The 27,202-nt window shown below is 34.7% G+C and overlaps 1 long non-coding RNA gene across 1 annotated transcript; it reads right to left on the bottom strand.

Moving 5' to 3' along the window:
- Positions 1–9,995: 9,995 nt before the first annotated feature.
- Positions 9,996–23,399, bottom strand: LOC109162287. Its single transcript, XR_002051059.1, has 3 exons — positions 23,295–23,399; positions 23,057–23,064; positions 9,996–10,006 (listed from the first exon to the last, which is right to left on the bottom strand). It is a non-coding gene; the product is annotated as an uncharacterized LOC109162287 (long non-coding RNA).
- Positions 23,400–27,202: the final 3,803 nt, after the last annotated feature.

Genomic DNA, 27,202 nt, shown 5'->3' on the forward strand with positions numbered 1-27,202 from the left:
ATGACTTTTAAAGACTCTTTAAAAGTTTTAATTCAATACCACACGACTTTTAAAGACTCTTTAAAAATCTTGATTGAATACCGTCTGACTTTTAAAGACTCTCTAAAAGTTTGAATTGAATACCTCCAAACTTTTAAAGTTCATAAAAGTCTTTTATAGAGTTTTAAAGACTTTTATGAACTTTAAAAGTCTGGGGGTATTCAATTCAAACTTTTAGAGAGTCTTTAAAAGTCAGGCGGTATTCAATCAAGATTTTTAAAGAGTCTTTAAAAGTCGTGTAGTATTCGATTAAGACATTTAGAGAGTCTTTAAAAGTCATGTGGTATTCAAAAAGTTATGAACTTTTGTAGACTTTTTAATTTTAATACTTTTGTAGACTTTTCCTTCTCAAATATAAATAGTTGAAATCCAACCATCAACCCCAAGATTTCAAAATTTTCTTTCTAACAACTTTGAATGCTTTCTATCTCTAGTTAAACTCTATTTTTCTCCCTATTTAAACTTTATAAACCTATCTAAATTTAATAAAATTAATTTTTTCTTCATTATCCCATATTTTCCTCATACCTAAAACTCTACCAATTTTTTTTCTCTCTCCTAAATGTTACAATCTTCCTCTAAAAATTCGAAATAATATTATTTTTACTTCATTATTGCTTGTTTATATTGATTTTTATTTTTTTCAAGGAATTTTTTATCTCTACCTTTCTTTAATTCTTCCCAAATACATGAACAAAGCAAATTTTTCATCATCAAATTTTAGTATATGTTTCATAATATTCATATAAATACTTATATATATATATATATATATATATATATATATATATGTGTGTGTGTGTGTGTGTGTGTGTGTGTGTGTGTGTGTGTGTGTGTGTTTATATTCGTAATATATATTTTTCCTATTTTTAACAGGTTACTACGAATAGCGAACTACTGTTCGCAATAACAATTTGAGGTTGCAAACAGTAGCACCTTCTTGTTGTTCGGAGTAGCTTATTGCAAATAATAGTTCTTTGCGTGATGCCTAACAATATATCAAGTATATATATATATATATATATATATATATATATATATATATATATATATATATATATATTAAATATTAAATTTTTATTTATTTTTTTATTTTATGCAACTTGTAATTATATTTTTAAATATTTATTTGATCAATTCTTTTATTATAAATTTTAGTATTCAATATTGTTATGAATTTCTAATGAAATAAATTTTTTTATGTTTATTAATATATATATATATATATATATATATATATATATATATATATATGTGTGTAATTAGCATATAAGTCTCAACCTACATACTATGGAGATAAATAATAATGTTGAGAATGTTGATGTGGGTGAAGAACTATATAATAAGAAAATTTTATGATATTTTTTTTTTTTTTGAAAGTTACTGGCTCTATTACATTGTAGTATCTGTTCATATACTTTCTCAACCTACTGAAACACAATGAACCAATAACGCCTCCACTGAGGCTTGAACTCATAATCTTCCAAATAGAAGTCCAACCCGGGTACTATTAGACCACATAGTCCTGGTAGAAAATTTTATGATATATTATAAATGTTTTGTAAGAAAATTATATATAAATGATAAGCATCAAAATCATTGAAAGTTTGTAAGGATGTATTCAATTTAGAATTTCAATGACTTTTGTAGACTTTTTTAAATAGAAAGTTGATAAAAGTCTATGAATGTTTTTTATATAGACTTTTATAGAGTCTTATAGAATTTTAAAAAGTTTTGAACGACTCTATGAAAGTCAATCAAAGTTTATTAAAATCTATCATTTTAAAAGTCTTTAAAACTCTACAAAAGTCATGATTGAATACACCCCCCTTAAAGACTCTCTAAAAGTTTGAATTGAATACCTCCAAACTTTTAAAGTTCATAAAAGTCTTTAAAACTCTACGAAAGTCATGATTGAATACACCCCCTTAGTTTCTTTACATTTTGCGTGTATATTTTAATTATCAATATTTGGCTCCAAGTAGTTACAATTCAAAATTTTGTAATATTTAACTTAATGTCAATATGCCAAGGACGTTGGTGGAACCAAGTTGCTTTCCTATATGGGAGGTTGTGGGGTTAAGCCTTAGTAGAGGTGGTATACTGGTATTGACTCTTTATGCTTCAATAGGTTAAGAAGTAGTTATGAACAGATAGTGCATTGTAACAGAGTCAGTTGTACTCAAAAAAAAAAAAAATTAATGTCAATGTATACAATTTATATATTTAGAACATACATCAAATGTACAATTTATATATGTGTGGTTATGTCTTCTCCCAAAAAGAGAGAAGATATAACCATACAAATGTGTGGTTATCTCTATTGAGAGGCTTGTGAATTATTACACAAAAGTGTGATTTATTCGGTACGCACCTAAGTCCTCAAGTAGTGACAATGAATTTTTCTTGACATCTAAAAATTAAAATAAAAAAATATAAAGAGTTAATTTGATCAATAAATAGTAAATATGATGAAAAAATGAAGAAAAATTTTAATAGACAAATAAATTTGTGTTATGTTAGGCAAAATTGTTATCAATTTAATTATGCTATTACGTAATATAATTATATTTATTTAAATTATATTTTATAGTTATTAAAATAGTAATTATAATTTATTAGATAAATTTTGGAGTATAATATGAAAATGAAATAACGTTATAATAAATATGATATCATCAACTTTAGGTATATTTCTAATATACTAATTACAGTTTCTTTCCCACTCGATTTTTTCTCCCTAAACTAGGGTTTTTCGACGAACAAGTTTTCTCGGCTTCCCGAAGCAGTAACAACGACGATCTATCTTCCGATCTCCGTTTGATACAGCAGGCGACGTGACAGTACAGGATGGCGGCGAGCGGCAGTACCATAGCAGGCTTGTCGGAAAGATGGGCAGACATGGTGTTAGAGGATGAGGACATCGGTGTCGAGGTGGCGCCGGTGGACGACGGTGGTGCAGCAACGTTGGCAGATTCATGGACCTTGGTAGGCCGTTTCTTGACGCAACGATTGATCAAAGTTGAGTACATGCGGCAAGTCATGGCCTCGGCATGGAAACCGGTTAAAGGAGTGCATATCACAGAACTTCAACCGAACCTCTTCCAGTTTGTGTTACATCACATAACGGACGTCCGGAGGGTCTTAGATGAGGGGCCGTGGTCCTTTGAGAATTGTACGCTTGTATGCAAGGAGGTGAAGGATGGTCAATTACCGGAAGATATGGTGCTTGATACTGTTGATTTATGGGTGCAGGTTTATAACCTGTCGGTTGGTTATAATACTATAGCGGTGCTTGAACAGACAGGGAACTTTATGGGGAAGTACCTAAAGGTTGATGAAAGACAGATGAAGGGGCCTCTCAAAGCGTTTTATCGAATTAGGGTTTGTATGCCTGTGGATAGACCTCTAAAAAGGAGAATGAAGTTAATTCGTCGGGACAAGTCATGGGGATGGGTGAATTTTAAGTATGAAAGGTTACATACTTTTTGCTATTTCTGTGGTTTGTTGGGGCATTCAGACAAATTTTGTTTGAAAGCTAGGGACTCGGTTTTGACGCCCGAGCAATATCTGTTTGGTGTCTGGATGAAAGCTGGCCACATGAGAGGCCCACGGCCAATCGGGGAACCCTGGTTACTTACGTCTGAGGACCTGCCGGAGCACCGGGCTGTGGGTAAGGGTGGGGCGCCGGAGCGTCCAGATATGAATGATCAGGTGCGGCACCAAACTGAAGAGGAGGATGGTATTACGGCATTGGCTAAACGCCGCAGACAGGATAACCGGAACGAGAGTATGGGGGAACACTTAACTGGTATGGATATTAACATGGCTGATGGTTCAAAAAACTTGCTACAGGCGGGCTCTGGTTCCCAGACCCGCCCACAACAATGAGTACGTTGAGCTGGAACTGTCGTGGCTTGGGCAATCCACGGACAATTCGAGAAATTATGGACATGGTGTCCAGGAAGAAGCCTGATTTTGTATTTCTTATGGAAACGAAGGTGGGGCGAATACATGCTGAACGTGTTCGTGTCAGGATTGGTTATGAAGGCCTTTTTTATGTTGATAATACGGGCCGTAGTGGTGGTTTGGCACTGCTTTGGAGAAAGAATAATACTGCAAGATTACTGGGTTATTCAAAAACGCATATTGATGTGGAGGTGAGTATAAGTGGTTTTCCCAATTGGAGGATGACTTGTTACTATGGTTATTCAGAGAGAACACGGAGAACTGAATCATGGGATTTGTTAAAATTGTTGGCAACACAATCTGATTTTCCTTGGATTGTAATTGGCGACTTTAATGATCTCTTGTATCAGTATGAGAAGAAGGGAGGTAATCCACACCCGAATAGTCTCTTACGCGGCTTTGGAGAGACTATAGATCAGTGTAGTTTAGCTCAGCTACCAATGACTGGCTATCAGTTCACATGGCAAACAGGCAAAGGCACTCCTGGATGGATTCAGGAGAAACTGGATAAGGTACTTGTTTCTGATCAGTGGAGGGATATTGTTAATGGGGCCACGATTGCGAATCTAATGACAAGGAAATCAGATCATTCGGCTATATTTATGGCAATTTGACATTATGGGGCCAGGAGAGATGGGGCAAGACGATTTCGGTTTGAAATGGCATGGCTCTATGATGAGGGGTGTAGGACTGTAGTTGCTGATTCATGGGAGGAAGGAAGAGGAGGGGGCATGCAAAATTGTATTAGACATTGTGGGAACCGGCTAACCCGTTGGGGGGAGGGGGGGGGGGAGACCGTTACCATAAGTTTGGGGAGAAAATTGGACTGCTCCGGAAAAGACAGGACCGTCTCAGGGGATGTACCGATCCGGCCTCCCTAGCCAAGTATAACCGCTTGGAAATGGATTTATGCCGTGTAGAGATGCAGGAGGATGTATACTGGAGACAGAGGGCCAAACAGCACTGGCTCAAAGATGCGGATGCCAACACGAAATTCTATCACAGGTATGCCTCGAACCGAAGGAAAAAGAATACTTTAATTCAAATTATGGATAATCATGGTGATTGGGTGGAAGGGGATAGTATGACGGGTGTGGTTCTGGATTATTTTAAGCATATATTTACATATGGTAACCCCATGAATGGTGACCTGATTTTTAGTAATGTTACTCCACGAGTCAGTCAGGCACAAAATGATTTATTAGTGCGGCCCTTTGAGGTTGGTGAGGTGAGAGATGCTCTGTTTGAGATGTATCCTGATAAGGCACAGGACCGGATGGGATGAAGCCGGGGTTCTATCAGAATTTCTAGGATATTGTGGGGAGTGATGTTTCAAATTTTATTGTAAACTATCTGAATACATGCTCATTGCCCCCTGGTTTGAATAATACAGATGTCGTGTTAATCCCAAAAAAGGATGTTCCTGAGCAGGTCTCTGATTTAAGACCGATTGCGCTAAGTAATGTAATCTATAGATTTATGGCCAAAATGATTACTCAAAGAATGAAACCCCTGATGGATAGTATTATATCTGAGTCTCAAAGTGCATTTATACCTGGCAGATTAATAATGGATAATATCCTGAGCGCTTCAGAGGTAGGACATTATTTGAACAGGAAACAGTGTGGAGTAGTTGGGTGGAGTGCTTTGAAATTGGATATGGCGAAAGCCTATGATCGAATGGAATGGCCTTTTTTAAAGGGTATGATGGTGGCCCTCGGTTTTACTGATAAGTGGATTGATCTTATTATGATGTGTGTTACTACTGTATCCTACAACTTTCTGGTGAATGGAACACGTAGTGATTCACTATTACCAACTAGGGGCTTACGACAAGGTGATCCATTACCCCCATACTTGTTTATTATTTGTGCTGAAGGCCTCTCTTTGTTGTTACAATAGCTATGTATTGGGATAATATCCTACCTGATGCTATTGCAGCTTATCTATAAATACAACCCATTGGTTGACCTTAAAAAAAAAAGGTATATTTCTAATATATTAAAATAATACAAGTAATTTTTCTTATTACATTCATAGCAAAAAATTTTTTAACAACAGAATACATCACAAAAAATAGAAAAAAAAAAAAAGTTGTAGTCAACATGATAAATGATATCTAAACTTGAGATCTTATTTAAGTGGGGTCAAACTAGCTTTTTCTTCTCATCTTCTTCCAAATACTACCCACTGAACCATTGAGCTAAGTCCGTGCGGGCCAAACTAGCTTTTACTATTTGTATTGGTGGTAAATAATTTGTTTTTGATACATGGACATAAATAATTAATAGAATAGACTACATTGTTCTATGCAATATTGCAAAAATCGCGCCTAGGCGCTAGACGGCCTAGGTGGGCGTTTAGGTTGCCGATTAGCTATTTTTCCGTGTTTTTTTTTTTTTAAATGGGATATTTCGCTCAAACTAGCGCAACTTCTAATGAAATAACCCTAAATTTTTCACATCGGACGCAAACCCAAGAAATGTAATAAAAAATTGAAATCAGGTACTCTTTTTTTGAAAGCCAAAAGAATCATATTATATTAGCCATACTAGGCAATAGAAAGAGTGGAGGATCATCCCTCCAAACAGAACGCGCCATGCTTGCGCTTACATGTTTAGCTAGAGCATGTGTAACACCCCCAAACAAGAGCTATATAAAAGCCTTAACACATGCAGATTAAGCGACAAAACTAGCACAGCGAAAGATAAAAACGAAACTGGATAAAAGGAAATCCAACGGGGTGTCACACCACGTCTACCAAACACGGTAAACGCTACGGCAAACAATCTGCAAGTGTGTACATATATCCCAAAACATCAATCTAACTACATTGGCGCACAGGCCACAAAAGCAAAGATAAAGGTGCTAAGCTACCAGGCTCTAGACATCGCGCTCGTCTAAACATCACCTGAAAGATACAAAGATAAACATTGGGACGACGCCCGGTCAGCGAATAATGCTGGTAACCCACCCATACCGTTAAGTATCATAAATAGATAGATATAAGCCATAAAAACCATTTTCGAAACAGAATACATATATATCAGCCAAAACCAAGATCAACTGTCAACACAAGACTCATCACTCTCAAGGATAACACGTGAACACATCCCAAACCACAAAGGTTAACCACACGCAAGGATAAAGACTCACCCAACGGCAACACATGCCACAACAACACAAGCCTCCGTGACTACACACGTCACGAGAGAAGATCACACAACGCCGGCTTTACAAGCCCTCGCAACATCACCTATCACGAGTTGGTATGCCTTCCTTATGCCCTGTTCCAACCTTATGGCTACCCCCAACCTTGTACCTTCTTTCCAACCATTACCTCCAAGACCCCTGTACTTCTTAGTCCAACCTTATTCCCCGGGGACCGTCGTCCCCCACCAACAACCACCAACGAACACCACCAATCACGGCAACACATGCCCGGATAACACATGTTATCCCCCAAAAACGTGGACCCATCACTCAGGCCACGACTCCATAATCACGTCACGGCCACCACGAGGACCGCTGCAATACCTTGGTGACTAGTGTCCCATACCACTAATCGTGCAATCCAGGTAGAGCCACACACGCGCCACCACTCACACGAGAGTCAAGCAACGGATCACAACGAAGGTATGAAACATACTCAATCAAGGAACGGGTCACAGCCCAACGACAACAACGATGAATAACACAAGTTATCATCAACCAAACGGAAGGTACAAATAACACACACGCTAGCATTAAGACAACAAACTAGCATGCTTATCAACGGGGAAACTCAAGATAGTTCCGAGGAACACGCAAGACACCTCTTGGTCCAACGAAACACAATGTTGAACACTTAGCACGATTGAAGACACCAAAGTCCTACATGGATACCTACCCGTGGTCCCGCCCGCGGGAACACATCCCCACGGGCCTATGTACCCGCGGGTAGGCCGGCGGGTGGTGCCCCGCCTGTCGTTCCGCCCGCGGGAACATCCATGTTCCACAACAAATACCTTTGGGGATTTTCTTCTCCAAACACAAATTCAAGTCCAAAACATGCCAAATCTCACCAAACACAACAAAATGACTTTAACCATGGAAAATTCCAAGCAATGGCACAAAGGAACCCTAAACACAAGCTCTAGATATGCAATATCACAAGACAATTGCATAAACCCTCACATTTCATAGCAAAACACATGTAGAACCCAAAATCACATATAGGTAAGCAAAATAGGTTTTGTAGAGCATGAGTTACTTCTTGAAGACCAAAATACTTCACTTTACACCACAACAAGCTCTCCACAAGGCTTACTTTCCAAACCCACTTCAAGATCAAACCAAAAGATCATAAAGATCCTACCTATAAGAAAAAGACAACTAAGATGGAACCAAAAACACAAGATAAACTTAGATCTTACCCTCCTAGATGCCCAAATAGGTGAAAGGTTGAATCTTGGAAGCAAATCTTGAAATCTTGACAAGGGTCTCAACTCGGCTTGGAGAATAAGCTACACTTCTTTTCTAGAGAGAAGGTAGAACTATTTTCTAAGAATTGTAGGGAATGAAATGAAGAAGTCTTCTAGGTTAGGTTACAATACTAACTCTTGGTGAAAAGACAAGAATACCCTCACTAACCCTTAGAAAGTGTAAGGAACAAGGGAACTCCCCTCAAAGCACAAGGTACAACACAACTTAAAGGTTGACTAGTCAAATTCTAGTCCTTGAGTATTAAAAATCAGGATTTTAGGAATTAACTCTTCAAATTAAAATAGGATTAATTACTCAATTAATCCATGGATTGAATGTGGATTTTTGGGGTGTCACAGCATGAGCCGCTCGATTAGCATCCCTGCTTACATGTTTTAGCACAGAGTTTGACATGAATGTAAATAAACGATTACAAGATTGCAACACAAAACCAAGATAGGTACGAAAAGAACTAGCGTGACTTAAACTTGAAACCAAAACCATACTATCTGAACATAAAGTGACTGCAGTGTAACCATTGTCTTTCAACCATGATAGTGCTTCACACATTGCCAGTGCTTCCGCCAAGAGAGGATCATACGAACAAGATAATGGGCCATTTGCCGCCGCCATGAAGGTTCCATCCGCCTCATGTACAATGAATCCATACGTGGGTGCATGTTGTGGACCATGAAACCTCGCATCTATATAACAGATAACACCTGCAGCTAAGTGGGGGTCCGGATTCGGCACTGATGCCAGGAGAGGTGGGTTATGTGCATGCCGCTGACAATTAATCTTCCACGCCTTCCACCTTGCGATACTACCACATAGTAGTTTTTGCGGTAATGGTAAAATACCATCCCATACTACGGCATTCCTGGAAGTCCATACGTCATATAATAATCCACGTATCCTTCCTTTGGTGTCCGAAGTGGTGGCCGGTTCGCCAAGCCAACCTTCCACCCATTGCATAAAACTCCTGCCGTTAAAAGAAGGAATAGGCAATTGAGATAAGTTCCAAACATGTGATGCAAAAATACAAGAACATAAAGCATGCAGAACATTTTCCTCCTCCATTCCACATGACGGACAAACATTAACAAGATCCACCCTGCGCATAATCAAATTATCTAACGTAGGCAAAATGTTCAACAGGGCTCTCCACAGAAAGATCTTCCACTTAGGCGGAACCTGTAACTTCCATAGCATTCCCCAAACCACCGAGCTTGGGGTATTCAGTTCAACCAGCCTTCTATACCCATCTTTTACTGAATAGCAACCCCTTATATCCCGTTCCCAAAACCACATGTCCTCGTAGTCCGCATTTATTGGCAGCTGTTTTATCAACACAACATCTCGAGGAGCAAAAAGCTGATTAATTAAACAAACATTCCATCCTTGTGTGTCATTGTCAATCAAATCCGCAACCAGTAGCTCCTGATTGAGGCTCTGGTGATTCAGACCCACATAGGGGTCATGTGCATCAGGTAGCCACGGATGTGACCAAACTTTAGTAGTCCTGCCATTTCCTCTGTCTGAAAGCAGGTACTCTAATATTAATACTTTGTGAGTTTTGACTTTGTGTTGTGTTTTGATTCTTTAAATTTTTATACAATTTACAATTCTAGATGTTTTTAGGTTAATATTTAATATTTTAGTACTAACTATTAAAGTATTAAATATTTTATAATTACCTAATCTTGAATATTTCTTTTTAACAAAATCTTTTAATTTTTCTTTTTTAAAAGAACGCTCGAGTAACGCCTAACGATTTTAGCAACCTTTATTCTATGACGAACAATACCAACAACATCAACAAAAAAAAAGGGCGAATTAGTCCGGAGATGAGATGGGCTATCATAGATTTTGGTTAGAACTATCCTAATAAATACTCCGTAAAATTTTAAGTTTGGCTAATGATTTTAAATTTATTTAGAAAAATCTAATTATCTGTTAATTTGGTTAAAATTTCAAAATTTACCGAATTAATAATAAATAAAAATAAAAAATATATTATATATTATAAAATATGTTTTATATAATAAAATTATGATTAATTCGATTAAGTTAATTAGTTAAATTATATTTTCGTTTGGTGAGTAATTTCATTAATATAGAGGAGCGTTATGCCCTGGACTCGTGTTCATCATGTGCATGGTGGACACGCTGTATATTCATAATTTCTATACTGTACATTCATAATTTCTATACTGTACATTCATAAAATTTATAATGTAGATTCATAATTTCTATATTGCATATTCATAATTTCTGTACTATAGATTCATTATTTCTATACTGCACATTCATAATTTCTGTGCTGTAGATTCATAATTTCTATACTGTAGATTCATAATGTATATACTGGAGATTCATAAAATTTATAATGTAGATTCATACAGTACAGAAATTATGAATGTGCAGTATAGAAATTATGAATCTACAGTATGGATTTTATAAATCTACAGTATAGAAATTATGGATCTACAGTTTAAAAATTATGAATGTATAGTATAGAAATTATGAATATACAATATAAAAATTATGAATGTACAACGTGTCCACCATGTACATGGTGGACACGGGTCCATAGCATAATTTGCCTAATATAGAAAGTCGGTTCGAAATTAATTGGCAAAGCTACTAATAAGATTACAAAATAATCAAAATTGATGCTCATCAGCCCCAAAAGAAGTGGTTGAGTGATTGCAGTAGAATTATCAAATAAATAATTACTCGGAGTAACGAGTTATCGATCCACAAGAAAGTGGGGCGTATCAAGCACGAGTTACTAATCTATTCTTGTGAAGTTAATACTAACGAAAAGAGTAATTGATTAATTGTAAGACTAATTGAAAGAACAAAGTATGCAGGTTTGAGAAAACAGTAAAGAGAGAATGAGATTCCTAGGATTCAAGTATTTAATCACTTAGTGTCAATCTAACATGCAATATCAAATCTGGGTTTAAACAAGTGTAAGAATGCATACAGGGAAAAGAGTTACTCTCGTAATCTCTACCCTAAGTGAATATCCACTCCCGTGATATAAACACCCAACAATATAAGAACAAGCATTCATAAAAAACTCTTAACTACTACCATCTCCCGTTGTGCAATAACTAAGAATTAAACTACCTAACAAATATGTCATCTCCCAAGGTGCATCAGTTAAGTGCAATTGTGGTGCTCACAATTATGCCTAACTCCAGTTATGACATAAAGGATAGCTATGAAACAAGTAATTTGGGCCCTGAACTACTAGCAACAACAATATAATCACAATTACAGCACAAGTATAAAATCTAAATGTTAATATATTAAGAATATGAGAACTAGACACATAGGTTCATAAATACTTTTACCCAAGAATTTCTAAAGTAAATTAGCCACATTTTCCCTACATTTTGCACTCTTTGGGTGTCTACACTGGAAACAATAATAATGTTATTTTCAATGATAAAAATAATATTTAATGTGATACATAGTGATTAATTCTCTATTGAACTTTTAGTATGATTTTATATATGGACATAAAAAGATAAAAATAAAAGGTATATGAGTATTTATAAAAGTTACGAAACTTATTGTAAAACTTGATAGGGATAGATGAAAATTTTGTATTTTTAGACAGCGGGAAAAAGTTTGTAGAGAAAGTTAAAAATTTTGAGGTTGGAGTGTGTGATTTTATTAGCTATTATATTTGTAAGAAAAATAATCTATAGAAATTCTAATTTGATAGAGTAAAATAAATGAAAATAAACAAAAATGAAATAAATAAAAGAGTTTTTTCCAAAATGGTCCCTCGACTATTCCCAAAATGGTCTCTCGACTATTTCTCAATGTATATTAGGCGTATGATACGTAAACGGGCGAAAATGCCCTCCAATTTAACACTGAGTAGACGAAAAACTTAACAGAGGACTAAATTTGGTGATTTTTTAAAAGTCAAGGGACCACATTTGGTGCAATTGAAAGTCGAAATGCAAAATTGAGAATGAGCAATAGTCGAGGGACCATTTTGGGTAAAAACTCCCGATGTGCAATAACTAAGAATTAAACTCCCTAACAAATATGACTTCTCCCAAGGTGCCTCAGTTAAGTACAATTGTGGTGCTCACAATTATGCCTAACTCCCGTTATGACATAAATGATAACTATGAAACAAGTAATTTGGGCCCTGAACTACTAGCAACAACAATATAATCACAATTACAACCCAAATATTAATATATTAAGAATATGAGAACTATGCACATAGGTTCATAAATACTTTTACCCAAGAATCTCTAAAATAAATTAGCCACACATGGCTAATATAGAATCCATAACAATAATAAAGAGTTTATAAATAATCAAAGAGAGTACAAGAATAAACCAAGTGATTCTTCCAAATCTCCCTAGCTTTCTTCTATCTTCCCAAGACAACTTATAGCTCTCAATTCTCCTCTTTCTTGTCTCCAAAACATAGCATAAGTCCTCTAGGGTTAAGAAAGGTGGAATTTTATAGCGGGAACCAAGCTGGGGCGAATTAGGAATTTTTCGCGTGAATTTGGAAGCTGCCCAAAATGACGTCTTGACGCGTCGAGAACGAGACGTCGATTTTCTCGGCTGTTTGCTGGGATGCCTTGACACGTCGAGCATGCTGCTGAACTCCTCGGATGCTTCTGGAATTTTTCGACGCGTTGAGCCCTCTGTTGCTCTCGGACTCGAACAACTGCTACTTCTCAACGCGTCGAGTCCTCTGGGCTCGATCCGTCACCTCATTTTGACCTCGAACTTGTCCTAGCACCTCCCTTTGCCTTTGCACTTGACCTATAATGGTTCCAAAACACTAACAAACACCGTAAAACATTCAAATCAAGTGAAACCATATCCAAATGAGAAAACAATGGAAAATGCAATTAAAGTAACAATTTCATGAACTTAATCCCATCAATAATTAGATTCAAACAAACACAGAAACATGTACAATTAAGCTCACATCACCGAGTGAATAGAGCATGATTCTCTGATTCGCTCTGAACAAATATAGTGGTATTCAGAACAAACAAAAATGAATTTGCTTTTGATCGTCCTCAAGGATTGGGGGTTGGGTTAGCCAAAGAAAATCTAGACACAGGCATTGAACGATATGTGGAATCTAAACAAATAATAGCACGAAGGAGATATGATAAGCATAGGAATGAAAATAAAGGGATAGAAATGATTAAAAAAAAATAGGGGTTGGAATGGGTATTTACTGGTTTGATGCCATGAGTCAAAAGATTGATGGCTAAGAAACTTCATCATTGAATTCAAGACTACCAACTCCAAATTGTTTGACTAACACACCATTCTCGTGATCCAATGCTAGGCCAATTCAGTAAATGGGGATTGTTCCACTCTCGTGACGCTACCAATCCCCCTCATTATGTACAAGTAGTCTTGACCTTCAACATTCCATACTCTCGTAAGTGAACCTGAAGGTCTACGGAATAATGACGGTTGAGGGACAAGTCTAGGGGTGTGATAACCCGTGGACTCCTTGCCCGCCAAAATCACATACTACACAAGTATTGACAAAGTTGTGCATAAATTCATCAACACTAACACACAAAACATCTCACTAAAACGTACAAGAACCCTATGTTAGAATGAAATAATCAAATAAGTATCAAATAGGCATCAAACATAATAAACACACTATCCAATCCCTAAACTACTCTACTAACTCATAATATAAGAACAAAGCACAAAAACATTCATCAATAACATAATCCAACAATGTAATAAGCAAATAAAAATGGAAAAATAACTTCAACAAACTAGAATCAAGGATAAACACAATAACAAGGTAATCTAAGCTAAAGCAATCCAAAATACCCAAAGGTAACAACACAATAACAATAAAATAGCTAAGGAAGATAGAAAATACCATAAACTGCAAATTTCCTATTGCTACAGTACTCCTATGGCGACTTTCTCTATGCAAAAGGAGAACAAGATATATTTATAACATTTCTTCAGGGTTTCGGCGCAATTGCACCGCTTGGGCGTGCCACTGCCTGTGCAATTGCACATGCATGATGTGCTCGTGCAGAGGACAAGTTGTGCATGTGCATTATGCACGGGCGGCGCATAGGCGTGCTATTGCCCGTGCGTGACTTTGTCCTCACGCCACTTTTTACCTAGATCCTCTCCTTTGTGATTTTTCCTCCGAGTTTGTTTCTGTGCTCCTTTTCCATGTGTTTTTGCTCCAAAATGATCAAGTTTTGCTTCCTTTTTCCATTTTCCTTCCTCCAAAGTGTATTTGGGTAATTCTGAGCACAAAATATGATTTTTAGTTCTAAAACCCAAATAAACACCATGAAATCAACATAAAGAAGGGGGTAAGAATGATGTAAAATATGATATAAAATAAGAGTTATCATTCTCGTATCAAAAGGTCATGAGTTCGATTCTTGCTAACACTCTATCGGTTGAGTTCGAGTGCCCGAAAACTTGTCACACAATATCTTCATAGTCTAGTTTACCTCATTTATGTAGTTTGCGAGCTATTACAGATGAAATGTGTTTACCTTGGATTTTTTCTTTTTAAAAAAAAGGAATAAGGTTCAAATTGGCCACTGAACGTAACCTGAAAATGCAATTAGGCCACTGAACGAACAAAAAGTGCAATTAGGCCACTGAACACTCCAAAAAGTGCAATTAGGCCACTGAACTCTCCAAACGTATGCAATTTCACCGGATAGCAGGTTACCATCAATTTTAGCAGGTTACCGGCTTACGTGACAGCCGAGTTGGCATTTTTAATCATTTTAAAATAATTTTTAATAATTTTTAAATAATTTTTAATAATCAATTTTAATAATAAATTTTATAAAAAAATTGAAAAAAAATTAAATAAAAAATAAAATAAAGTCGTTTTTATTTTTTAAAAAAATTTTTTTAAATAAAAATTTATTATTAAAATTTATTAAAAATGATTTAAAATTTATTAAAAATGCCAACTCAGCTGCCACGTAAGCAGATGACCTGCTAAAATTGAGGGTAACCTGCTATCAGGTGAAATTGCACATTTTTTGAGTGTTCAGTGGCCTAATTGCACTTTTTTTTTCGTTCAGTAGCTTAATTGCATTTTCAGGTTACGTTCAGTGGCCAATTTGAACCTTATTCCTAAAAAAAATTGATGTTCGGGTCTCGAACGGAGTGGCCGAGTAGGTAAAACATTATTTTCTTACCAAAATGTCATGAGTTCGATTCCTGCCAACATACTCCCAGTCAAGCATGGTGCACAAGGTATTTCTAGTTCAATTTACCTCACATGTGTGGCTTGTAAGTTATTACACATGAACATAGTTTATTTTATAGACAATTTCAAACAGTGGCCGAGAGTTTCATTGTCACCAAAAAAAAATTAAAAAAATTAAAAAAATCAAGATTGATGCTCGGAATAAACCGAATTGGGGTATTAGCTAGATTGCGTGGCTGGTAATGAGTTAGAACTAAATGGGGTATCACGCTTTGCTTGTGAAAACGATATGTTATTGAAACTGAGTGATTAAAGCTTGTTTTTAATTGACAACCATAAAAGTGGATATCTAAAGTAACTAAAAGATGTCATATTCCTATCCATATTGCAATAACACAATCATTTTATTACTTATTATTATTTGATTTATCAATTTATTACTTATTATTATTTGATTTTTTTCACCATATCGTGAGTACACACACACACACACACATATATATATATATATATGGGTGTTGCTATTTGCACCATCCTTTGACCAAAAGTGGGTATAAAGTATCTTGAAATTGTAAAAAGGTAAAAACTTTTAATAATTATATAAGTGGTGTAAATAGTCAAATGAGGATTCATTTTGCTATTTGCACCACCTTGATCAAACCTCATTTATGAGGTGTAATTAATAATATTTTAATTCAAAACCTAATTAATTAAAACATTAAATTAAACAAAAAAAATGAACCCGTCACTGTTTTGTTTTGTTTTTCCTTTTTTGTTTTTTTTTTTCTTTTTTTTTTGTTTTAATTATTTAGGTAATATTTTTTTAAAGTTTTTGTTTTCAATACATATTTTTTTTAAATTTCTATTTTCAATAGATTTTTTTTTGTTCAATACATTTTTTTTAAGTTATTAATTTCAATACATTTCTTTAAGTTACTAATTTCAATACATTTTTTTAAGTTTATGATTTCAATACATATTTTTTTAAACAATTAGTCAATATTGATGTTTGTGAGATGAAATTACTGATAATTTGGGCGGCAGAGAATACAAATTGGACTCATATGACTCTATATATATATATGTGGGGTGTGTGTTATGTATATGTATCACACAATTTATAAGCCATGGATGATTGGATAGACGATTTTTTTAGTTACAATAATCAGAATCAAAGCCAGTTACTTAGTTACAATGATCAAAATCAAAGTCAAGGACATTATGAGGTATTTTAAGTTGTTATTTGAATTGTTAATGAATTGTTATTTATTTCTATGGGTGTTGCTATTTGTATTTTATGCCAGATTGTTCTTGCTTGCTAGGTAATTAGGACTCATTTAAATTAGATATAATTTTCCAATTGACTAAATAACAATCTCTTTGTTCCATGTCAAGAGAGAAAATTATAGTATCAATCAATTTAGTGAATATAGCTGTAAATTAATTTAATTTGTTGTGAATATAGTTGTAGATTAAGCAATTTATTGTATTTACAGTATAATAAGATAGGTAGAATTGAATTGTTATTTATTTCTATGGGTGTTGCTATTTGTATTTTAAGCCACTTTGTTCTTGCTTGCTAGTATAGGTAATTAGGACTCATTTAAATTAGATATAATTTCTCAATTGACTAAATAACAAACTCTTTGTTCCATTTCAAGAGAGAAAATTATAGTATAAAGAGTACTGAATTTGAGATTTTATTTATTGGGTGACTGGTGAGTCTATCTATATACTGAATTAATTTAATTTGTTGTGAATATAGTTATAAATTAATCAATTTATTGTATTTACAGTATAAAAAGATAAGAAGAAAATCAATTTATTGAGTAATATTGAGTACATAGAGCAATATATACTACAAAGAATACACAATTGTAGGAAACTATTCTACAGAGACTGAAGGACAATCATAAATACAAAATTCAAAATAGAAAGAGTGTAGGAACGCATGCAGACTTATTTTATGATTAGAAGCCTTGACCTCCACTTATTTTATGATTAGAATTTTAACTACATCAAAATTGTTAAAACTCTAACCCACATATCTATATCTTTATAAAATTGTTACAGTATTTACCGTATAAAAAGATAAGTAGAAAATCAATTTATATTTCAAAGTCTCAATAGAACTCTAACCCACATATCTTTATAGAATTTTAACTACATTAAAATTATTAGAACTCTAACCCACATATATCTTTATAAAATTGTTACAGTATTTACAGTATAAAAAGATAGGTAGAAAATCAATTTATATTTATTCATTTCAAATATCACTAGTAATCATTTTATATTTCAATCTATAGTTAAATCAATTTAAAATAATGTATACAACAAATTTGAGTTATAAAAAAAATATTAGAATAACAAAATTAATGATTATTTCTCTTTATTTAAAATTAAAACATAAACAAAAATAATTATTGAAAATATAAACTTAAAAAAATATGTATTGAACAAAAAAAAGATGTATTGAAAATAAAAACTTAAAAAAATATATATGTATTGAAAATAAAAACTTTAAAAAATATTGCACAAAATAATTAGGCATTAAAACATAATAATAATAATAATAATAATAATAATAATAATAATAATAATAATAATAAAAAGAGATTGATTATTAAATAAAAATAAAAAAATAAAGATTAATGTTTGACTACATTTAATGAGGTGGTGCAAATAGCACTTTTTTATTTACACCACCTATAAAGCTATTACACCTATTAAATAGGGGGTGTAAATAGCAAAATAGGTGGTGTAAATAGAATTTCCCTTGACAAAATATGTACTAGCATGTGTTTTAGTAAAAAACATCATGGTCTAGTTTAAAGACATGTATGTACTGCAATAATGCCTATAATCCATCAATTAAACATATTTTTGGGTTCCTACTTCGTATGCAATATTACGCATAGGCCCTGCCTTTGCGCATACATGTGGTGCATTTTTGGCACAATAATCCAAACAATTCAATTTTGTGCCAATCTGGGATGGCTTAAGATTAATTAACCTCTTCAGCTGCAGATGATACTTAGTGTTTTGTTATGTGAATGATTACTACTTGAAGAAACTTCTTTGTTTATTATGATCAAGAAAATTATCGTTTGAAGATTTGATTTTGAAGAGTCCCACTACAAGAAAAATCGCGATTTGCGACGGAAAAATCGCGATTTGCGACGGAAAAATTCCGTCGCAAAAACGTGAAATTCCGTTGCAAATCGCATTTTACGACGGAATTTTACATTTTTGCGACATAATTCATTCCGTCCCAGCCGCTGACGGCATTGCCGGAGCCGTCCCAGCCACATTCGCGCCGGCTGCTGACCGGTGTGTGGTGGTCGATTTTGATCGTGACCAGCGAGTGTTGCCCTTTCCAAAGGGAGATCGAAGGGACCATCCCCGCCCAAAAAGCTCCGCCGGAGAGGGCCGCGATCGGAAGGAATAGCCAAATCGAGAAAGTCTAGGGTTCCAGATAGACGACAGAGGGATTTGGGTTTAAGTTTGGAGGGAAATTATAAAATATTCTAACTGTATGCCTAGAATTGGAGAGTTTTGAATTTAAATTTGGAGGGAAATTTTTTTTTTTTTTTTTTTTTAATGATTGAAGTTATAAGATCAGTTCTAATAATAAAATTATGGAGTTAATACCTTCAATGGTGCTCTGAGTATTAGCGATATACCAATTGTGGTCATTCGAGTTTTAAATGACCTCCAATGGTCTTTCATGTTTTAAAAAATAACCGTATGTGGTCCTAATTCTTAAAAAAATGCGAGTTTAAAATGACCACGAGGCGTCCTAAAAGGTGGTTATTTTTTAAAACATGAAAGACCATTGGACGTCATTCAAAATTCGGATGACCACAGCTGATAAACCGCTAATACTTGAGGGACCATTGGAGGTATTAACTCTAAAATTATGTTATTCAATATATAAGATTTCAGTTTTTTTTTTTTTTTTTTTTGAACCAACGTAATATACCATATAAAATTTTAAACTAAAATACGATATATATATATATATATATATATATATATATATATATATATATATGACATATAACGTCGTTTCTTTCTAAAGACTAACGTTATATACTTTATTAAAATTTTAAAAAAAAAAACTACATATATAAATAATTTTTTAATATTTTTCTAAAAAACTTATATCTACCTTATAGTAATCTTTTTTTTTTTTTAAAAACACATATGTATAAAAAAAAAAAATTCTATTTTATCTTAACCCTACAACGTCGGTTTCTTTTCATTATTTTATTTTTTTAAAAAATTGAACTTAAGACGTCGGTTCATTGTGGACCCGATGTCGTAGGTTTATTTTAAATTTTTAATAATAATAATAATAATAATAATAATAATAATAATAATATGTTGTGCTATATATATATATATATATATATATATATATATATATATATGTGTGTGTGTGTGTGTGTGTGTGTGTGTGTGTGTGTGTGTGTGTGTGTGTGTAAAGTAAAATTGTATATGTCACATAAAGTGTAAAGGAAAAGTGGGGAAATGTGAAATTAGGTGATTTGTGATTTTAGGTCTAAATTAAAATAGGATTTATGTTTTTAAATTACTATATATATATATATATATATATATATATATATATATATATATATATAATAAAAATTATGTCATTTTGGATTAATAAATATAATAAATATGTTTTGAATTAATGAATATAATAAATATACTTCTTAAATAATTAAGAAAATTAATTATTTAATTATGTTTTATATTTGTGTATGATCAAAATCTTCTTATATTAAATATTCACATAAATTTTAATAATTATCTTTAGAATTCTGTACAATTCTGTGAAAATTTGTTAAGTAATTGAACCAAAAATTTAGTTAATAAATTTTTAAAATAAATATTTCAGTTCGGTCAATGGTTAAGGATTTTACATATGCAATTTCAATTTTGCGTTAAATTTTGAATATTTCTCACTTGTAATACCAAACCTAATGCAAAATTTGACTATTAAAAAGTTATAAATTTTACTTGATAAATTAAAAACTCTCACGACGGAAAGAACAATCGTCGCAAGTTCCATCGCCAAACTCGAATGTGAAAAATCTATCTTTGTGCTAAACATCACAACACAATTAATTTGCATTGTCGATTCCATTGCTATAGCGCGCCAGACATATAAGGTGTTACATTTTTTGTCGTCAATGTGTCAACATATTGACAATGTAATTGATTATGTCGTCGCATTCTGTAGCGAAAATAAACTTTACTTAAAAAATTAAATAATTTAGCGACAGAAACAACGATTGTCGGAAGTTCCGTCGCTAAACTCAAATGTGAAATCTATCTTTGCGCCAAACATCGCAACAGAATTTATTTCTGTTGCCGATTCCATCGCCATAGCGCGACAAACATATACGGTGCCGCATTTTCTATTGCCAACGTGTCAGCATATTGGCGATGGAATTGATCTCGTAGTCCCATTCTGTAGCAAAAATAAATTTTACTTCAAAATTGATATATTTTCGCGACGGAAAAAATTCTCGTCGCAAATTCCATCGTCAGCCGCCGTCGTCCATCCCTTAGTGCAAAGATTGCGTGGGAATATTTTCCACTTTGCGCCAAATATCACAACAGAATTTATTATCGTCGCTGATTCTGTAGCAAAATCGCGATGGAACCATCGAGCGTTGCCATTTCCGTCGCTATTATGGTGACAGAACTTAATTCTGTCGCAAAATCTGTCACCAAAATGTGGGCGCCAAGTTTTCCCGAGTTGTTTTCTAACTTTGCGCCAAAAATCGCTACGGAATTGCATTTTGTCACCACTTCCGACGCAAAATCACGACGGAACACGTTCTGTAACAAAAACCGTCACAAATCGACAACGGATTACGTTTCGTCGCGATGTTTCCGTCGCGATTGGTGATTTTTCTTGTAGTGCGATCCATTAAAGGGGAGGCCAATTGATGGAGATTTGTTGGAATAAGGACTACATGATGAAGCTATGGAGAGAAGCTATGGAGAGAAGAAGCCGAGAGAAGAAGAAGCCGAGAGAAGAAGAAGATTGTATATTTGATATTCAAAGTATTAGATTACATAGAAGACGAAGAGCTTATATACGAAGCGGTTGAAACAGAAAGATTAGGAGGATTAAACAATAATAACCCTATGATATTTATTTTTATCCTCCAACACCCCCTCCCCCCGTAAGCTGAGCGTGTAGATCCTACATGCCCATCTTAGACTTCTACTGCAGCTCTACACTCATTCTGCTGCTAAGTTTCACAGAACTGATGTTTACCCTGCAAGCCAAGTAAAGATTGCAAAGATACATAGCACCAAGGTAGTGAGGACTGCTACTGCAAATCCAAGCTTCTCATTGAGTCCACCAAGGATGGTGGACCTCCTTATACACCCATTCTTTTCAGACCATTAGATTATGTAATTCTGCTCTACTAGAGAAACCATCAACATGAAGCATCATTCTTCATCATGAACTCGGCTCCATGTCTTAGCAAGATTTTGAGGCACTCTTGTTGTTTGTATCTAGCTCTATTCTGCACCAATGCGTGATTGGGACAGAGCGAGAATAAAAGCTCTATGCTGGTGGCAAGAGTGAGGCAAGCAATGCCAGCAATCTGAAGATTCTTCTTGTTTCTGTAGGACCCTTTCGTTAGAAAACGATCAAAGAGATTAGCTCCTAAGAACATTGTCTCATTTTGAAGCTCATTCTTTATGGATTGTTGTACGATCCAATGGACTATCTGCAGGCGTTGCTGAACAACGAGCTCGCCGAAGCCTGTGTCCAAGTAGTACTCCTCCGCATAGTCGCGTAGATACACTTGCCTTCTTTCTCTGCTTCTTAGCCTCCGGTAGCGCTCTCCAACCTCTTTTTCCAACTCTAATGAAATTTCATCAGAACTGTTGTGTTCTTCACTGAACTGACGTGACAAGTGGAAGCTATATGAAGGAAAATCGTCACCGATGGGCTTCTCAGAGAATTGGCTGCCAGAATCGTACCATATTGACGGATTATAATCGGAGAAATCCTAATCGGAACTCTCCTGGAGAATATCCGACTGAAGCTCAGAGTATGCCGACGAGTGGTCATCGAAAACCTCATCGTTCATAGACAAGTTCTCTGAACGTTCCAGATCAAAGTCGGTTGTAAGGAGTTTATGTGCGTGCCCTGCAGCAGATTCTGGCTTAGACACCTCCTCACCAAACGCTCTATTTTCAGCTAACTTCGATTCAGCGGCGGATTCTAAAGCAGAATTGAATGAAACAACATTGTTGTCATTCATCTCAGACGCATCCTTGCTTCGTTTCACTTTCCATTTGCTGAACTCCGAAACCTTGCCGGAAAATTTTCTCTGACTCGAAATTTCGCTCTCGTCAATTTCCTTTGCCTTTTCGGTTACGCTCACGATTTCACTGTTCGGCTTCCTAGCTTTGCCGGACAACGAAAACCTCTCAACGCTGGAAATCTCCGACTGCACAACCGCATCGGATCCTCAATTACATTCGCATTTCCACTCTTATTCAGTTTGAACTTCAACTTCAGCTCGCTTTCCCCTCCGAAAACTCCAGAACTCAACTCCACACACGAGTACTCAGACAAGTCCATTTGAACGTCCTTCTTCTCAATCACACTCTCTTTGCTCTTTACACGAGCACTCGACGCCTCGCTCTGTAAGGAGGATGCGATACAAACATCTCTGTAAAGATTGCGAACTCCTTCCTTCCGCCGCGGAACAGTTGTGGAGTTCACCTGAACTGAAGATCGAATAAGAAACGATGGACATCCTTGGATCGCCTTCCGCTGCGGATCGGCTACGGATGTCTGTTGCTTCGAACTTGGAATCCTCTGCGGATTGATCAGAATCCTATGCGGATTGATCGGAATCCTCTGCGGATTAACTAGGATTGCACAGGGGCTATCGTTGCTGTTGATAATCAAAGGATTGTCTACTTCCTCGACGTAGTTCCTTTGAACTTGTGGTGAGAGATTCCTCTGCGGAATCGTAAGATTTTATGTTTGTATGTTTTTCGACGGTGGCCGGACTGTGGCTAGTTTGTGCGTAGTTGTATGTACACTTGTGCACTTGACTGTATAACTTTTTATTTCCTGGTCCCCGAGATGTATAGTCGCGTTTCAGCATACTCTGTGCGCGGTGGATTTATGGCCTGTGCATTTTCCCGTGTAACTACATACTGTTTGGTTGGGGATTTTGGAGGGTAGTTTTTTCATGTGCGTTTGTTACTGTTTGTTGGTGCATACTAATTCATATGTCAATATATTAAATTCTCCTTTTTACTACTCGTCTTTGTTAATCAATAGTTGGATTCTAACATTGTAGACTGCTGATGAGATTTTTGCTGACTACGGCGTGTTTGCTATGTGTCACATTGAGTCGTATGTCGGATAGTCGTTCGCTTCATGGGACTGCGGGCTTCGAAGGGGTCATGCACGGGCCATGCTTGCACTACGCGTGCGCTTTTGTACGAAATTCTACTATTTCTGGCTAACACACACCGTGTATCGAATAGCAATTGTGTTGTGTGTTCCGGGGGCATGCTCGTCGTAACCTTATATGCTGTTTAAAATACTTTATGTTTGTCTCTTCATTTTTATTACGATGACTTTTGACGTATTTCGTTTATTTTAGTTAATTTGAACCGTTTTTTTAATCAACTCTGAGTAATGCAATTTCCCCTCTCGTCGTATTCATTTTTTAACAATTTGATTGTGTTATTCTATTCCATGTTAATATTCATATCTGCAGACACACATGTTTTTCCAAGCATACGCCCGTTCTTATGCAATCACAGACACACCAATTACACGCACATGCCTGCAACTATAAAGCTGCTTGCACAGACTATTACCCACGATCGCACATACGTGGAACCCTTCAAAAACACGTTCCCACATACACGCACACACCTTCACACATACTCGCACACACTAACATGTATAAAAAAATCGTGGCATAGTAAATCAACCAAATAAATACTCATACGGGTCTAATTCAACCAAATAACTTACCGGGCACAAACCTACCAACATACACGCACACACTAGTGTCTATAAAAAATACGTTTCATAGCAGACCAACAAATAATACTTATGTCGTCTAATTCATTCAAAATGAACTAAAAATATCATTATTTTGGATACAAAATGAAGAACAAACAAATTTCAAACCCCTCTAATCTACAACATGCACATGCCAATTTAAACACACGCACACACCAATAGTCTACCCATTACCCAACTGCTTTTTTCATTCTTCTTTTTAATAAAAACCAGAAACAAAAACCCCCCAATTGCTTTGTGTTCCCGTTACATATTAATTGTTCAAAATACATCAACAAAACACAATAACAAATGCGTTAAATGTTCGTTCGCACATGCCATAGGTCCACAATGCACAAACCGACGTTCAAAATCAATTTACAATTCAAAACAACATTACCTACCTGTGTTAGTTCTCGCCATCTTCAATATAGGGTGTGGCATGATCGCTAGGGTTTTGGTTATTACTTTTATATATATATATATATATATATATATATATATATATATATATATATATATATATATATATATATACCGCCAACCCGTGGACCAAGACAGGACAGGTAAAAAATGCCCACTCCTTAGTAGGCTGCTATTTTCGAAACTCACTCCCTACTTAAGTAGGGGACGGAACAGGACGGGCTGAAAGGCAAAGCCTGTTTTGACAGGTCTAAATAGGACCAATATCATTTATCTTAATTACCTTTTTTCACCTAGTTGTAATTATCCATCTCAACTTTCAAACCATCGTCATTTTTAAAAGAGATTAAAAATGTTACACTCTTCTTTACATAATAGTTATTATACTTTTAATTTGCGAGAAAGTTTACTGTCGTTATTCAAATATGTGATTTGAAGAAGTTTATTTTTTGATCCACCTACAAATAATTACAATAAGGTAAAGCAATTTAAATTGTTGATAGCTAACCAACTTAAATTGAAAAAGCCAATAGGAGATCTCACAAAGAAGGAACTTGAAACTGGGAACATGCAAACATATATAACACACAAATTATATCATGGCCCAAGGTGTACAATACGCATGGACGGCATGGTAAACCCTTGTCCACAAAATAACAATGTACAGAGTATATAACATAACATTGGTTAAAAAGAAAACTCTTTATTTTAATTGACTACCTATATATGAATTTGTTGATCCCACCATTAGTTAACAAAAGAGTCCATGTAATAATCAAACGTTAAAAAAAAAAAAAGTTTCCTAATAAAATAATGGCACATCAAGTAGTGACTATTATATAGTTCTTGGTAACATAGTTAGCTTATCAACCAATTTTGGCTTATTTAATCACTATTAGCTATTTGATTTGGTTAAACAATCAATATGAGTGTTTGATTAATTAACTTTTTCTAATAACTTATTGCTCTAAAATGCTAAAATTCAAAAATTAAGGCCCTGTTTGGTAAAATGGCTGTTAGCTGTTGGCTGATTGTGTTAATTAGAGGGTATAAATAGTTGATAACATTAGCTGATGGTAGAAAAGTGTTTGGTAAATTAGCTGTTAGCTGATAGCTGTTTGGTATAATTTCTTTTCTCAAAAAGTTAATTGAAAAAGTTGCTTGTAATAGCTTTTTGAATTTTAACATTTTGGAGTTGCAAAAAGCTAATTAACCAAACATTTATATTGGCCATGTTTGGTAAAATGGTTGTTAGCTGATAGCTGTTAGTTGTTAGCTGATTGTGTTAATTAGAGGGTATAAATAGTTGATAACATTAGCTGATTGTAGAAAAGTGTTTGGTAAATTAGCTGTTAGCTGATAGCTGTTTGGTATAATTTCTTTTCTCAAAAGCTAATTGAAAAAGTTGCTTGGAGTAGCATTTTGGATTTTAGCCTTTTAGAGTTGCAAAAAGCTAATTAACCAAACATTTATATTGATATTTTAACAAAATCAAACAATTAATAGTGGTCAAATAAGTCAAAATTAGCCTATAGGCCAATTTTTTACCAAATAGGGCCATTGATATTTTAACTAAATCAAACCATTAATAGTGGTCAAATAAGCTAAAATTGGCCTATAAGGCCAATTTTTTACCAAACAGGGCCTAAAGCTACTTAAATCAGCTTTTTCAATTATTTTTTTGAGAAAGTCATTTTGCACGTAATTAGCTATCAGCTAACAACTAATTACCAAACACTTTTCTACAATCAGCTAATAATATCAACTAGTCAAACCCACTAACTCAATCAGCTAATAGTTATTTACCGAACACCCTCATAGTGATTTTTGTAGAAAAGAAAAATATTGATGATCTTTTAAAAAATTTTAAGATTATACTTTTATCTGTAAAATGAAAATTTTGAGTTTATATTTTAAACGTAACCCAAAAAATCATATCATTTACAATCAATCAATATATGAAAACATGGGAGTACATTCTCGGGATATAA

Source organism: Ipomoea nil, unplaced genomic scaffold, assembly GCF_001879475.1.
Source record: "Ipomoea nil cultivar Tokyo-kokei standard unplaced genomic scaffold, Asagao_1.1 scaffold2928, whole genome shotgun sequence".
Lineage (NCBI taxonomy): Eukaryota > Viridiplantae > Streptophyta > Magnoliopsida > Solanales > Convolvulaceae > Ipomoea > Ipomoea nil.